Source organism: Mercenaria mercenaria, chromosome 18 (assembly GCF_021730395.1).
Source record: "Mercenaria mercenaria strain notata chromosome 18, MADL_Memer_1, whole genome shotgun sequence".
NCBI classification, from domain to species: Eukaryota; Metazoa; Mollusca; class Bivalvia; order Venerida; family Veneridae; genus Mercenaria; species Mercenaria mercenaria.
In genome coordinates this window covers 18,803,351-18,819,252 of record NC_069378.1, presented here as the reverse complement: position 1 = coordinate 18,819,252, position 15,902 = coordinate 18,803,351, and positions in this window count along the sequence as shown.

The following is a 15,902-nucleotide window of genomic DNA, read 5'->3' as shown; positions in this document are numbered from 1 at the left end:
TTTCGTTTTTGTCGTGTTAAGCGACTTGTGGAGTTTCCACTTTTTCTATTTTCGAAATAAATATGGCTCGATATATGATCACATATTAGAAATAATTCAATAAACAATATATTCAGTATCCTTATAGATGATACTTGCGCGTTTTGTAACCCGGGGCTAGAGGGCGTGGATGGTAGCTTGCACTTCCACTACCGTCCATGAACAGGCTCAATCAAATCGAGTCTGCAACATTTTCGTTGATGTCGTGTTGGACGACCTGTGGTTTTACACTTTTTTTTATATTATTCTGTTAAGCGTTTTGTTAGGCAGGTATATTTTTGTGACTTAAAAAAATCTGGCAACGTTCGTAAAATTTAATTATTTTCAGTTGACACTCATGACTCCAATTTTCAATCATTGCTAATGTACTCCTGTATAAACGCAACGGAAGAAAATGGTCCATTAGACGAGAGCAAGAGTTTATTTTCCATTCCAGAAATTTTATTCTTTTTGAGCATACCAAGTGAGATTCTAATAGATTAGTATCCATAAAATTGGTGTAAATTTATACGTATTTTGATACAACAGCTATGTTGTAAAAATCCGAGCTGATTTCCTAGGTTGGTCACTACATTGGTATTCGGATGGTTTATTTTTTGACGTCTTAACCGTAAGAAGGTGCTTGGCTATTTTGTCGACAGTTCAATAGTGTCAGAATAATTTGTATTTTAGATGTATTAATAAAGTGATGTATAAGCTCAGTTAGTAGTACTTAGTACTCGATTCAATAATATCTTACTTTTTCTATAAATATAGTTGAATTACTGTAAATAATGCGAGTTGGATACTTTATGATCAATTTGGGTTAATTACACTCACAGCTGGGTCCAAGTATCACGCCTTCTACAGTTGTTAAAGGAAAGCAACAAACTGTTAGAGAAAATACTTGTTGTAAAGTACTTTTTACGAATTTACACCAATCAGAAATGACTTCTAATAATAGCACGAATCAGACCGCACTTCTACTACTAGTGGGATTCAGTAGTCGGTATCCAACGATGGATGGGATCTGACTAATCTTTCTGATAAAAAATCGCCAGGTAAGCTCAGGTATTTGAATATAATATTCTTCTTGGGTCTTGATATTCTGTTAAAGTCGGTACTTTAGTATCAAACATTGCATTCGGTTTAGTTAGCACTACGATTGAAACTTGATACCTGTATGTGTTCTGAACTATGTCTGTAGAGTGAACATCTCTAACGTGTTCACAATAGGGTCCTGTAGCTTATTATTGTAACTATCAAGCGATGTTGAGGCATAGATCCAATATTAAGTTAAGACCGAGACGGAGAATAGATGATGCATGTCGGTTATTCCTTAATGGTAGTCGTAGCGTATGTAAGCTAAGATGCTAGATCCAGCTTGTTTATGCTCAGCTTTATTGGCAAAGTACAGCCAAGGCATCCTAGGCATACCTTCACGGTGGTTGAAATCTATTATAGAATATATGAACTGAGAGTCAAGGAGTCGAGGCCAATAGTCATAGGAGTTGTAAATTTTATTAGGAAGACTTAAGCTGAACATCCATAAGATAGGATTTGCATGTTGTTAATTCATCGTCCGACTGGAGCTCCCAACAAAAAGGCCAGTGAACTAGCTCCAGCTTATAGGAGATTCAGCTGCACATTATTTAATAGCTTTATATATTGAGTGATTTGCCTGATGCCTGAAGTTATTGTGCTCCTAATCAAGTGCATTTGAAAATCATTGGTATACGAATCATTAAGACTAGGCAGCCAGAAGAAAATTGTATATGGGATAGACATGTCTCACCAGCTCTAAGTTTTAACAAAGGACATTCAATTCAGTTTTCAGGCAGTCAAAGATATTGTCACCTTAGCGACTGGACCCATTTTGTCGTTTAAGATATATAAGACGTCGGCACTTTCCTGGTCCGTTTGAATACATCTGCGGATGTCTCTAAATTGCTTTTTGTACTTTTAGCCTGTGTAAATGTTGAGTTCTGCTCAACCCGGGGCAAGAGGGCGTGGAGGGTAGCATGCATTTCCACTACCGGCCATGAACAGGCTCAATCAAACCGAGCCTGCAACATTTTCGTTTTTGTCGTGTTGAGCGAACTGTGAAGTTTCCACTTTTTCTATTTCATATGATTCATATTTTGACAGTCTTAGTTCAAATTCAAAATACAAACTCTTATTCTTTACAAGAAAAATATAAGAACGACTATGGCACATTTCTCCATTGATTACTCCCACGGGGACAATGGGGCCTCTTTAAAACCTTTATAAATCTTTAATTTTGTGACAGACCTTGCTGAAAAGCCTTTAAAAGTCTTTAATTTGCACCTTGAACCTTTCTTTATCCAATAAGCAATTGTAGCGATTACAGTTTGAATATGGAAAAAGAATTGAATTAAAGAACATTTCAATAATGGACTGGAAGATTAAGGGAAATGTAACGATTGTTTTAGTTTTTCAGTATGCTGAAGTCTTTCCCGTACCATTGTTTGTGTCGTGGTGTCGATTTGGTCTGATAGCCAGTAGAGATCAACAATGGTCTAGGAGAGATACTAGAGATGATATGAGTACTATTTAGGCATTGGAACTAAAATATAAGACGTATGTGTAGTTAACTGTATCAGAGATCACAATCTTGGAAAATAATAGCGGGGTCATTTTCTGAAAAAAGAGTTCTTTGAGTCAAAAAAATGACCCTGGGTAAAATATTTGGTACACAAGAGAGGCAACCTCACTGACATTTTATTATATGTATAGGTGACTGGGTACTTTACATCTCCTTCAATCTATTCATTAGCTCACCTCAGTCCGTCCGTCAATGATGCATCTGTCGTCCACATTTTTCTTCAACAACATTCCTGAAACCATTTGATGAAAGTTGAAACTTTACCAGGATGTTCCATGTTATCAGGTTGTTGCAGTCCATGCAGAAATCTGGTTGCCATGGCAACCAAAAAGAAAAGAAGAAATCTCAAAAGCTATTTTCCCAGTTTTAAAATAGTTTCAAACAAATGTTCTACCAAGTTTGTTGTTTTTTTTTCAAATTCTGCGGATTCGGTAAAAAAATGTTTTATATAGTGGAAACTTTAGAAATATTCTTGTCATAAACTGCTGGCCAGATTTAATCATGTTCCTTGGGTGACCGTCTACCAAGCTTATTCAAATTTGTCAAAAAACATTGCCATCAGGGGATGTGATCACTTTTCCTTACATGTATTTTGTCAGAAACTGCTAGCCCAATGTCGAAATAATTTCACAAATATGTACTTTAGGTATTGTTCTGACTATTCCAATTCGTCAAATAACATGGTCGCCATGGAGGATTTGTTCTTTTTTCCTATATGTATATAAAAAGAACTTCCATGACCCTGTACAAAGATTTTTCAAATAAATCACATTTGTAAAAAGCATTGCCGCCAGATGGAGTTGTCTCATTTCCTTTTATGTACGCAGTAGAAAATGTAAAAATATTCTCAGAAACTGCTGGCCTGATGTTGAAATAATTTCACATAAATGTGTTTTGGGTGATCGTTTATCATGATTGCTCTTTTTTTCTGATTCGCAAAATCTCCTAAACCACTTAAAGTCCAATTTTAAGGTGATTTCATACCAATATTCCTTTGGTGACCTTCTTCTTAAATCATTTAAAACCAACTTGATTTCTCGAAAAATAAAAAAGGCTACTTCTGAATATGCATGCCAGTTTTCACAAAAGTTTGGAAGAAATTTCTTAGATGACTCGTTAACTGTTTGAGCTGTGAAATTGTGGTGAGCGATCTTAAGTCAAACTTGTTAACCTCTGTTCTTTGATAAAGCATGCATAATTACTGCAGACAGATTTAGGTATAGCTATAATTGGCCAGTGAAGAAAAATATGTAAAATGCCCTGGGAAAATTGTGACTTTTTCTTTAGTAAAATTTGTCAACAAACAGCATTTTTTTAATTTAGTGAAATAATTATGTTGATAAATTTACTGATGAGAAATGAAAACTTTCTGCTGCCTATATATATATATGCATCAAAGTATGGGACAGATGTTAAGAAATACGAAAAAGTTTAAGAAAATAATTTTAGGACTAACAGAGGCATGACTGTGTTATTCTTTTTGCAGGTTACGTATATAGATTACTTTTCCATTGCATTGAAATACCGTTTGTAGATTTAGTAGGCATTGGAACTAAAAATACAAACTTCAATTAGGAATTATCTATTTTAGATAGAAGTTTAGCTAACTGCATCAAAGTACACAGTATGAAAAAAATAATTAAAATATCATTTTCTGAAAAAAAGTTATTTGAGCTGAAAAAAAATTATCCCAGGTAAAATATTTGTAAATAAAAAATGGAGATAACTCCGCAAAGACTTGATTGTAGGCTAAGGTGGCTATGTACACAGTAGCTCATGCAAACCCTGCACTTTTTACCTGTAGACATGAAAAAAAACATGCATAATTGCTGCAAGATCAGCAGTGTAAAAAAAATGATGCAAAGATCGAATCATTTAATGCCCTGGGGGAAGGTTTGACATTTGTGGTGAAATTTGTCAACAAAGAGACGATTTTTAAAACAGTTAAAACCCACAGAATTTCACAAGGTAAAATATATTGAAAAAGCTATTGCTGGAAAGAGAACAATCTCTGCTACCCATATATATGCGTCAAAGTATGGGAAAATATCTAGACAAACTTAGTGATAAGTCATTACAATCTGATGTCAATTTTTCAAGGTAAATACTGAAGAGTTTTTTCTTGCTTTTTTATATATGATGTGCGATATGGTACAAATAACATTATATCTAAATTTCAGCTTAAATAGTAGATCTGAATTTATTTGATTACACTGAAAACATTTTCTGATGTGATACAACATGCATGTATCTTACAACATTTTTGCTTTGAGGTAGGTTCTTCCTGCAATAATCCAGTTATAACTGGGGATTAAACGTTTATCAATGGCTTGATAGGCAGGATTATCTGCAAGAGCAGCTACATGGAAATTAAATAAGAAGTTTCAGAAAATCTTGAAACAACATGCTTAAAATGATCAAATAAAGACTTAAGTACTATACTTGGTCTTAAATGTTATATATAAGCCACCAACATGATTTTTTTTATTGTTTTTCAACAAAAAAATATGTCTTATCTCTATACATTGGATAGGATTAAGCTTGACAGACGACAGTCACTTACGAATTTACTTTCTATAATCAAGTTATTTCCCTTGAGTGAGAAAGATTTATACTATCTAAGACAACAGGGCTGGAGTTTTTCAGAAAATGCAAGTATTATTGTAACAGGGCACTCAAATAAGATCAGAAATTTAACCTTTACTTTCTATGGTGGCATATTTTTGCCTCGAGATAGCTAGGTAGCTATCGCGATACTTAAATGTAATCTTGATAAATTGAAGTTTTCTGTGAAGATTATCTCAATAGTCAAAAGTTTCCTGGAATTATCATTAATTCCGACAATTTGCGTTACGTTAGTATCTCGATATTTTTGGCGTAAGTGTCAAAAGCTGCCATTTATCAGCCAGGGGCCAATATCTCGAAGGTACCTTAAGTCCTCAGATGTTCTTAAAGGGTTCGTAAGGTATTCGTAACAGATATTTCCTCTATCTCGAAAGCCCCGTTATTTACGACACTTCGTAAATGTCCTCGTAAGATGTGGCTGAAAAATCCACCCCTTAGCGTTCTCGCAACGTATAAAAACTTACATTTTTCGACCTATCTGGAGATAAATCTGTTTGTTTCTTATTGTACCACGCTGAAACTAGCGGAAATATATTTATTGAAGTTGTCTATTCATCCGGTCGTGTCAACAAACATGAATTTATTTCTTATAGATGGATAAATTTAATGCTTTTAATCTGTTTTTATAGATGAAAACGCACAGGTTTTGTGCCCCCAAAACAGAGTGGAGGGGGGCATATAGATTTGGTAGTTTGCGTCCTGTCGTCCGTCCGTCCGTCCGTCCGTCCGTCAGTGGGTCTGTCCGTCGGTATTTTGTGACGTGCCTAGCTCAAAAAGTATCTATGAATAGATGAAATCTTGCATGAGTCTTTATCATGGTATGAACTTGCGCACCTCTTATTTATCGTCTGGTTCTGTCCCATATTTCCAGAGTTATGGCCCCTGATATAGTCAAAATGCACATTTTTACCTTGTGACGTTCCTCGCTCAAAAAGTGTTTCATATAAATTGACGAAGCCTTGCATGAGTCTTTATCATGATATGAAATTGCGCACCTCCTATTTTTTTCGTTTGTCTCCGCCCCCTATTTCTAGAGTTATGACCCCTTAGAGTGTCGAAAATGCACATTCTCACCTTGTGACGTGCCTAGTTTAAAAAGTATTTCATATGAATTGATGAAAACTTGGCTTTTACCACAGTTATTGCTGCATATATTCACTGGCTGTTTCTATCACACATATACATGTAGTTGAAATTTCTTATCATAGAATCCCTGGAATCTTAGACATATAGCCCGTGAACTGTAATAACTAGTGAGATTGAATTATGTTTCCGTCACTGTTTTTCTGAACTGACCAGTGATGAAAGGAATTGCATTGTGGAAGACTATATATGTATAGCTACAAAGAACCAAGTCTGTCCGATTTTTTTTTTTTTTTGACTCTAAATATTTCACAATAAGAGTCGCCTATTGAGAAAGTAACAAGATTAAAAACAGGCTGAAACGTCTATATAGATTTAAAATATATAGAGGGTATCACATGAGTGTCTTTTCATATTGAATTTATTAAACGTATTGAATAAAATGATAAAATGCAAGGCTTTGTCGAGCATTTTATCAATTTTATTCAACGAGTCAAATGGAATTAATGTGGAAAGTCATAAATGAAATATTCTTTTTATCACATGTTACCTTTTCCTGTCGAAACATTAAAATTTCTACTTTCTTTAACTAGATTTAAACAAGTCAATTTGACAAACAAACTATTGGTGTATTATCATTTTTATGTAATGGCTTAATTATACTCCCGCGATGTCAAACATGTGATAAATTTACTTTTAAAATTGAACGCTGTACGCAGACCCCCGCTCAGCTAGCATAATACATAGAACACATAAGATCTCAAAATAGGTTCGAATACCTGGCGAGGCGTTCTTTTTCTTCGTGATTATTGGATAAAGGCAATATATCATAAGGTAATTCATTCTCCACCTCTGACTTATGAGGGGGAGTTGTCAGGCATTTGTTGAGAACAGCTTAAGACTTGTAAGGAACCAATGGATACTAATGCAGTTAACTGACTAATTTTATCATAGAAATATTGCAAACTCAGTGTTCTTTCCCTTATCGGTGCAGTAGATTGTTTTGACAACACTTCTGTGCAGATGTTGGGTATTTTAAGGCAAAGTCGATGCAGTTGAAAATATGTTTAGTAGGAAGGTTCTTTAAATACAGTTATGTATGAACTTTGTTCTTTAAATACCCTAGTCTAAAATAATACCGTACATTCCTTACAAAACTTGGTATATGTGACCAAATGTTTAGAGTTTAAGTTGAGCGTAACTCTAACATTTTAGAAGTCATCGCTGAATAAATATTAGACAATTGTTTTTATTTTATTACGGAATAAAGTCTGATGTAATGTAAATATTTTTAGTAGGCATTATACCGTTGACATGGGATAAAATTCACTTAATTTTGATATATTTCCTATTATGTTTAGGAACAGGCAGCTTGTGGGCCATTAGATACACGTGCAGTTGGTCGGAAAATGACGTCACTAAATGGATTATCCACGACTTACGATATCGTAACTAACTAACGATATCTTAAGTAACGAACCCTTTACGCGGGCGTTAAGAGGTGTTTGGAGATAGCTGAATAACGCTACCCTAGTCTTGCCTTAGGTTTATTGTAAATCATACCTTAACTTACAATACGAATAAGTTTTCGAGATAGTGGCCCCTGATATCTATCTCGAACCTTTCAGCAATAATCTTGATATTTCGAACTTTTTAAAAAAAAACTTTATCTCAATAGCCTAAAGTTTCCTGGAAATAAAAAAGCGTATCTTGAAAACAATAATTTATTGCGATAATGTTTTCAGAAAAATGAACAACTTTTCTGGAAAGTTTAGAACATTATCTGGATAGTTACCAAGTATCTCATGGCAGTTTCAAGCATTAACGCGATTTTTTGCACTAAAATATTTTCAGGAAACAAAACAAAATATCTAGAAATATTGTGTTTTGCTAAAATGTTTTCAGAAAAATGCACAAATTTCTTGGAATGTTTACAATATTATCGTGATAGATACCAAACTATATCGTGTCAGAAACATGCCACCATAACTATCGTTCCTACAATTAAAGGGTGACAACAGTATTTATAGTTCAAAACAGCTTGTCAAGAGTATTGTCCATTGCTTTTTATAAGTCTAAAGTTTCTTTTTATGATATGTACAGTAAATTCAGGCCACCCAGCAGGGTATGATGAAAATAAAGGTTTTTTTTTTTTTTTTTTTTTTTGGAAACTTAAAGGTTATCTCAGGCACTTTTGGGTGAAAATTATGGTGGCATATTTCTGCCATGAGATATATAGGTAGTTATCTCGATACTTCAAGATATTACCTTGATAAAGCGAAATTTCCTGAAAAAAAAATCATCTCGATATTCGAAGATTCCTTGGAAATGTTAGTACGGTAATTTACATTATTGTCTCGTAGCTATCATAGCTACCAATTATTAGCTAAATAGCTGTTCGGTACTTTCAGAAGTTATCTTGATATTTCGAAGTGTTTGGAAAATGTATCTCAATAGCCTAAAGTTTCCTGAATATAAAAAGAAGCAAACCTAGAAAGAATAATTCATAATGTTCTCAGAAAAATGTATAACTTTGCTGGAAATTTTAAAATATCATCGTGATAGCTACCAAGCATCGCGTGGCAGTTCAAAGCTTTAACGAGATATTTTGCGCTAAAACATTTTCAGGAAATATGATAGGGTAATAATAACAGTAGCTCAGCTCGATCTGGGATGTTGTAATCGGCTCGAGCGGATTTTGCAAGACCGGATCTCACGAGGCGCTATCGCCGAATGTGATCCTTCCTTGTAAAATCCACCAGAACCGAATACAAAATCCTAGATCTAGCAATTGTAAAAGTTGTAATGAACCTTTTATTATATACATGTACCTCTACCTAAATGTTTGTTGATGTTAAAATGAAACAAGTGATGTGTCTGTGTGCGTTATTAATATAACTGTGTCAGCTCCTGCATATTCAATGAAAGTAGTCCGGCAATATACAATACGGAGGTACAATACAGGATTATTGGAAGGAACAATACGGGTTTTTTTTCAGCCTGGTCGTATTTCCTTGTGAAATGTAAGCTGTATTTTTGAAACAAAATTAAATACATGTAAGTATATAATCAATGAAAATATATAGAAAATATATTTTATTGCTAAACTGTTTTCAGAAAAATACTCATGTTTCCAGGAAAATTTACAATAGCTATCTTATGGCAGAAATATGCCGCCATAGTGTATGTGAAAGATGAATACACACTTATATTTAAAGGTTAATTAGGCGTAATGTTCGCATCAAGAATTTTGCTGACAATATACTTATTTGAATAATTATAATGTATTAATTTATTCTTTATCGGAAACGTTGCGCAGTTGGTAGAGCCGTCAGGCTTTTGCACACGATAGTATACATGAATATATAATCATGGCTGGGATTGTTTTTAATTTCAAATCTGTTTTTTAGCCGTAAGTTTTTTAACAATGTCTCTGTCAAAGTCGTCAGAACAATATTAGCGTATTGATGTCGCATCCTGTTCTTTGGGTTTTAATCCCTTTTTGTAAACAATGCAGTTGTTTCTGAAACCCCAGCTTATAGTCTCAAAAGAATGCATAGAATGTTTTGTTAATTTCTGAAATAGGCTTAAGAATATATATTAAAAATATATATTTAAAACATTAATAAAAAAGAAATTATCTATGAAGGATTCGAACCTACACCCAAAACATTGTATTTCAGTGAAAGATACTGCTCGTCACCTTTGAAACTTTGCGGCGGGACGGTATTACGATAGGAATTTTATATGAAAATATACGACAGTGTCCGAAAATCTCGGTTGTAGAGAAAAGAAACTTGATTAAAATGTTCCCGCTAAGGAATAAATTCTTTGCATCGGACCAGCAGCTGTGCTTAATTGTAATATGAAGACACTCCCTCAAGAATAAATTCTCTGCGTCGGACAAGCTGCAATGCTTTATCGTCATCTGAAGATCTGTCTTTCAGGAATAAAGTCTCTTCGCTGGATCAGCTGCTGTGCCTAACTGAGACCTCTCTGACTCTCTGTCTCTATCCTGGGTAGGCTCAAACTCCAGAGATCTCGATCCGAAGGCGAACGCTCTGCCACTCAGCTATAATAGTACACGATTCCACTTCCAGTGAAATAATTTTGTCTTGTGACAGAGCGTCTGCCTCCGGTGCAAAAAGTCGCGGATTCAATCCCGGTCGCGTACCAAGAATGTGGAAAATGGTTCTAGTTGCTCTCTTAATATGTTCAGCATTATGCGGATAATCCAGGCTCTTCTCTCAAATTAGTAATCTCACATGAATGAGTTTTGGAGACTGATGTCTAAATTTGTAGAATTTGTTTCAGGATTCACCTGAGATTAATTAGTGTAAAAGATAGTAATTTTGCATCAGATATAGGATCCGATATACTATTTTCGTGCTGATCATACATGTAAAGGGGAGCAACCGTCTGATATGTTGTAATCGATGAGCGTCGATAAATATTTCTGGTAAAATGAAGCAAATCCTCATCTCATAAAATTACATTTGAACGAAATTTCTTAAAATTTAAAGCATGTTAAAGTAACTATTTTCACAAAATTAGGGCCGTATACTAGCCCTTTTTATGCTCCCCGAAGTAGGGAGCAAATAGTCGCTACCTTGTCCGTCTGTCACACTACTTGTCCAGAGGATAACTAAAAAGTATTGAAAATACCAATTTGTAACTTTATATAGTGATAGAGGCCAATGAGAGGAGTGCAATGACAAGGAACCATAACTTTAGTTGGTCCCATTTTAATTTATCTCCCCTTTTTTACTCTTCTTATCCGGAGGTTAACTCAAAAAGAATTAAAGATTCCAAGTTGTTACTATAAAAAATGATAGACCTTATTTAGAGGAAGTGCAGTGACAATAAACAATAACTCTAGGTGGTCCCATTTTTGCATTATCTCCTTTTTTTGAAAACCTTGTCCGGGGCATAACTTGAATACTATGTAAGGTATTGACTTGATACTTTACATATTGATATAGGTTGGTGAGAGGCAGTGCATGACAAGGAACCATAACTCTAGGTGGTCCCTTTTTGAATTACCTCCCTTTTTGAAAACCTTGTCCTGGGCATGACTCGGATACTGTGTAAGCTATTAACTTCATACTTTACATATCCATAGAGATCAGTGAGAGCGTTAAAGAACCACAACTCTGACCACGTTTCTCCGTGACTGAAATGGCCCTTACGCTTACGTTATTTCAGGGAGCATCCATCGATGTTACCGATCGCCTTGTTTTACAAAGGTAAACTTATAATCAAATATAGTATGATGCAATTGATATTTGATACACTGACTGACCTGTTTTGTTTAGTAAACAACGTAGTGCCACGGGCCGTCAGAAAGAAGCCGATTAGGGCTGCAAAGAGCTCGATGTGCGTAAAAATTACGGTGAACAATCCTTTCAATCCAGTTACCTTATATGCGAATGTACTATGTGATAGTCTGACAAGATACAATATATTTTTTCTCGACCTCTGATTCGAGTTGCCAAGTTGTCAGTTACATTTTAAGAAGTTGTCAGTTATGAGGCGAAGTCGTCGGGTTTTTATTGCGGGAAATTTTAGTTGCAAGATGGGAAGTTGTCATTACATGTTGAGAATTTTTCAGTTACATGAGGGAAAGTTGTTAGTTACATTAAGGGAAAATGTCCATCGCATGTTGGGAAGTTATCAGTAACTTAAGGGGAAGTAATTAAAACATATGGGGATATTTTAGTTACATGTTGGGCAATTGTCAATTACATCTGGGAGGTAGTCAGTTACATTAGGGGAAGTTGTCAGTTACATGAGGGATAGTATTCAGTAAAATTAGGGGAAGTTTTAGTTACATGTTGGGCAATTGTCAGTTACATTGGGGAAGTTGTCAGTTACATGAGCGGAAGTTGTCAGTTACACGAGGGGTAGTTGTCAGTTACATTAGGGGAAGTTTTAATGACATGTTGGGCAATTGTCAGTTATCTATGGGAAGTTGTCAGTTACACGAGCGGAAGTTGTCAGTTACATGAGGGGTATTTGTTAGTTACATAAGGGGAAGTTGTCAGTTACATTTGGTTAAGTTGAAAAGTACAAGAGGGGTAGTTTTCAGTAACATGTGTGGAAGTTGTCAATTACATATGAGAATGAAAAGGACAGTTACTGCTACAGAATCATAGCTAGATTGAATTACCTGATTGTTACCCAGAGATACTGTACGCACAGGTTTCATCGGTTTTTAGCTCACCTGAGCACGAAGTGGTGAGCTGTTGTGACCGGTCATTGTCCGGCGTCCGTCGTCGTCCGTCGTGCGACGTGCGTCGTGCGTCGTCCGTCAACATTTGCCTTGTTTACGCTTAAGAGACCACAGTTGTGAACCAATCTTTATGAACTTGATCAGAATGTTTGTCTTGTTGGTCTCTAGATCAAGTTCGAAACTGGGTCAAAAACTAGGTTAGTAGACCAGATCAAAGGAAAATCTTGTTAACACTCTAGTGCCCACAGTTTAAGTTTGAAACTCATGAGAATTAGTCAGAGTGTTTGTCTTGATGACTTCTATGTCAAGGATGAATCTTAATTATGTGGGGTTAAAAACTAGATCACCCGATCAAATCAAAGGGAAAAATGTTAACGTTCTGTACCCTATCTTCATGAAACTTGGTCAGAATGTTTATCTTGATGATATGGAGGCCAAAATTGAATTTATGTCTTGTCGATTAAAAAACTAAGTCAGTAGACCAGATCAAGGGAAAATCTTTTTAACACTCTACAATCCGCAGTTCAGTTTAAGTTTGAAAGTCATGAGAATTGGTTAGAGTAATTATCTTGATGACCTCTAGGTCAAGTTCGAATATGGGTCATGTAGGGTCATGAACTAGGTCATACGGTTAAATCAAAGGAAAAGCTTGTTAATACTGTAGATGTCATATTTATGATCCTATGTTCATGAAACTTTGTCAGAATGTTTATCTTGATAATTTCTAGGCCAAGTTTGAATCTGGGTCATTCTGGTCAAAAACAAGGTCACTAGGCCAGATTAAAGGAAACTTTTAAACACTTTACAGACCACGGTATAAGTTTGAAACCCGTGCGAATTAGTCAGAATGTTTGTCTTAATCAAATCTAGGTCAAGTCCTAATACGGGTTATCTGGGGTCAAAAACTAGGTCACCCGGTCAAATCAAAGAAAATTTGTGTGTGCAACAGGGGCTGCATTTTTATTGGATATTCGTGAAATTTGATCAGAATGATTATCTTGATAAAATCTAGGTCAAGGTTGAATATAGGTCATCTGGGGTCAAAAACTAGGTCACCTGGTCAAATAAAAAAACACCTGTATATGCAAAAAGGGCTGCATTTTTCATTTGATGTGCAGGAAACTTAGTCAGAATGTTTGTCTTTATGAAACATCAGGCGAGTTTGATGTGGGTCACACGGGGTCAAAAACTAGGTCACCAGGTCAAATAAAAGGATAAGCTTGTTTACACTCTATGAGCCACTTTTTTATTTAATCTTCTTAAAACTTAGTCAGAATGTTTGTTATTATAAGGTCTTGGGCGATTTTGAATCTGGGTCAAGTGGGGTCAAAATCTAGGTCACTAAGCTTGTTTACACTCTATATGCCACTGTTTTGCTTCAATCTTCATGAAACTTTTTCAGAATGTTTATTTTTATAATATCTTAGAAGAGTTTTAATCTGGGTTATTTTGGGTCAAAACTAGGTCACTAGGTCAAATCAAAGAAAATGCTTGTTTACACTTAAGAGGCCACATTTTTGGTTAAATCTTAATGAAAATTTGTCAGAATATTTGTCTCCATGAAATCTCGGCGGGTTAAGAAGTGGGTCAGGTTGGGTCAAAAACTAGGTCACTGGGCCAAATTGTAGAAAAATAGTTTTTACAGTCTAGAGGCCACATTTTTGCTCCAATCTTCATGACACTTGGTCAGAATGTTTATCTCCTTGAAAACTCGGACGAGCTTGAAATTGGGTAATGTGGTGTCAAAAACTTGGTCACTAGGTCAAACATGTTTACACTGTTATGATGTGTTACTCAGGTGAACGACCTAGGGCTATCTTGGCCCTTTTGTTTTCAGTCTATTTAAGGGATTTTCCAACCGTAATTTTAACTAGTGTGACCTCAAACATGTTACCTGGCATGCTCTTAAACAAAATATAATATTTGGTACCACAGAAGTTGTTTTTTTCACTTGTCACAGCTGCCGTTCGCCAAAGTCAGGTTGACTCGATCTGTTGAAGTATGGTCCTATAGGGGCAAGATGATCCTCCTGATAAGTCTTCACTAATGACCAATCCAACCATTTTAGGGCCACTCTTTCTACCAGTTTATTAGGACACCGGTGGCTGCACTCCCAATGCCACAAAGGGAATGGATTTGGTAAAAATATGGTCAATGATCACCTAATAGTTAAGAACTGTGACTTAAAACAGATCTGGTGCGCCTGTGATATATTACAGACTCCGGTATTTACCGGATTCAAGCGATTTGAATGACTAGTATCTTTAATGTATATATTTTAACCATGGTGATACTAATCCTAACCTTTAGTCAGTATGTAATATATATTTTACACTAAATGCGTGTGGACATGCAAACATTTGCGTCTTTTTGTCGTGCGCTCCGATTGATAATCACTTCCGGGCATGCGCAGAACGACTGCACCAGATCTGTAATGAGAAATATCATTACTTAGGACCTTCTACTTCTCAGTGACATGCACACCCTAGAGAGGTGTTACAGAAGTGTATTCACGGAATATTGTATTATTCATTATACTTGTTGTGTTGAATAGATCCTAATAAAACATTGATATGAAGCAGCCTGAACTAATTTAAAGTGATGAATATAAAAACATACTCATACTTTTTCATATATTAAAAAAAGCATCCTCAGTTGTCTTTGTGCCATTGTAAAATAATGATAAGTAACAACCATGTTGCATAGATATTTCAAAGTAAAATGACATAATAACTCAGTGTAACATAGCCGTATATTGAGATACAACCATGTTGCCCTGATTGGAGGTGTCTTTCGGAGATACAAACTTTTGGCAAATTATCTATATTCACTTCAATTTTTAGAGCTTGATATAGATACGGTATGTATAGTCAAAAATTCAAGTCACGACCATGTTGCACTGAACCTTCAATATCCAGTATGTACAGCTGAATGTACGTCTTTATAGGTGTTTCTAATACCCCAATCACACATACGGCGCGGATAGCTACTTCTAGCCACAGATAGAAACGTAGTAATCCGTATCGATCCGTATCTGAGCCGTACGGATTGGTACGGATTGATACGGACTACTACTTTAAGGTACGGCTCAGATACGGATCGATACGGATTAGTACGTTTCTACCCGTGGCTTGACGTAGCTATCCGCGCCGTATGTGTGACTGTGGTATTAATTACGGGTTAAAATACACTTCACATTGTTTGAAATGAAATGAAACAAGTGGTCTTTAGAGACAGTAGGTCTCTATGTACAAGATATCTTGAACACAGATTTGTTAGCAGCTGACTCAGTTTCAAAATACTGAATTTGTTTCAAGA